The sequence below is a fragment of the Myotis brandtii genome, unplaced genomic scaffold, assembly GCF_000412655.1.
Source record: "Myotis brandtii unplaced genomic scaffold, ASM41265v1 scaffold994, whole genome shotgun sequence".
In the NCBI taxonomy this organism is placed as follows: domain Eukaryota; kingdom Metazoa; phylum Chordata; class Mammalia; order Chiroptera; family Vespertilionidae; genus Myotis; species Myotis brandtii.
In genome coordinates, this window is record NW_005372142.1 from 366,715 (window position 1) to 368,715 (window position 2,001).

Here is a 2,001-nt window from a genome sequence, read left to right on the forward strand (position 1 = left end):
TTTTTTTTTTTATTCTGGGCCAGCTTTAGCTCTGAGGCCTCGCTGCTGAAAACATAGATACAATGTTGAGGTCTGAGCCCGGCTGAATGGAAGCCCTTTTCTGGGGTTTTGTTTAGCTTCTTATTTGCAACATAGTATATAGTTGCTTAGAGTTGCAACTGAGAGGCTGGCAAGTTAGGCGAAGAACGTTGGAATCTGCAGCAAGCAAGCCTCCCTGCTCACTTCAGTGCCTGGCTTCCGGCCGCCATCTTGGCTGACAGTTAATTTGCATATACTCACTGATTAGCCAATGAAAAGGGTAGCGGTCGTACGCCCATTACCATGTTTCTCTTTTATTAGTGTAGACTAGAGGCCAGTGCATGAAAATTCATGCACTGCAGGAGGGGGTGTCCCTCAGCCCAACCTGCCCCCTCTCACAGTCCGGGAGCCCTCAGGGGATGTCCTACTGACAGCTTAGGCGACCGGGCTGATCAGGGGAAGGCACCACCCCCATCAACCCGCTGCTGCTGCCACTGCCGGCCATGGCAGGTGCGCGGCCTAAGCCCCGGCCCTCGCAGCCACTGGGGCTCATGGCTGCCAGAGCCCTGGGCCTTGCGGCCGCTGGGGCTCACAGCTGCCTGAGCCAATGGCTGCCTGAGCCCTGGGCCTCACAGCCACTGGGGCTCGAGGTTGCCATCAGCCCCAGGCCTTGCAGCCACTGGAGCTCACAGTTGCTAGAACCCATGGATGTCTGAGCATTGGACCTTTCAGCCACTGGAGCTCATGGTTGCTGTGATCCCCAGGCCTTGCAGATGCTGGGGCTAATGGCTGCCTGAGCCTCGGACCTCACAGCTGCCAGGGCTCAAGTTTGCCATGAGCCTTAGGCCTCGCTGCCACTGGGGCTCAAGGTTGCCTAAGCCCAAGGCTGCCTTAGCCCTGGGCCTTGCAGCCACTGTGGCTTTTTCCAGATGGATGTCTGAATGGATGTCGAGAAGATGTCCACCCTAATTAGCATATTACCCTTTTATTAGTATAGATATATAGATTATTATCAGTATATCTTATTTAATTTTTTTGTTTTAATATCAGGAAGAGGGAAGGGTGCAAAGGCCCTAAAACAAGATAGTGGGGCATAATATAAAAACTGCAAGTAATTCAATGTGGTTAGAGCATAGATGTCAAGGGGGATGATCAGTTATCCAAATATAAAGCTGAAAAAATAGTCAAGAACTTGGCCATGCTAAGGAATTTTGAATGTATTCTGTGTATGTTGGAGGGTGAAGGGCACTGAAGAATTGTAATCAGAGGATACTAGAGTCAGATTTTTATGTGTAAAAATCATTCTAGCAGTAGTGCATAGCATGAATTAAAAAAGTGACTAGAGGCCAGTGTAGAATCCTCTATACTAATAAAAGAATAATATGCTAATTAGACCGGACATTTTCCGGATATCTTCCAGAAGTCTTTCTGGACAAAGCCATGGTGGCAGGGGCCAAGGCAGAGGTGGTTAGGGGCAATCATGCTGGAAGGGTAGAGCAGTTAGGTGGCGATCAGATCGGCAGGGGGGAACTGTTAAGGGTGATCAGGCCAGCAGTGGAGGGCAGTTAGGGGTGATCAGGCCAGCAGGGGAGGGCAGTTAGGGGCGATTAGGCTGGCAGGCAGGCAGGTGAGCAGTTAGGAGCCAGCGGTCCTGGATTGCGAGAGGGATGTCCGACTACGGGATTGGGCCTAAAACAGCAGTCAGACATCCCCCAAGGGGTCCTAGATTGGAGAGGGTGCAGGCCAGGCTGAGGGACCCCCTCTGAATGAATATTGTGCACCGGGCCTCTAGTCTACACTAATAAAAGAGAAACATGGTAATTGGGGTACGACCGCTACCCTTCCCATTGGCTAATCAGCATATCCTTATGCAAATTAACTGTCAACCAAGATGGCGGCCTGCAGCCAGGCACTGAAGTGAGCAGGGAGGCTTGCTTGCTCCAGTGACTGCGGACTCCAACGTTCTACGCCTGCCGCTGCCAG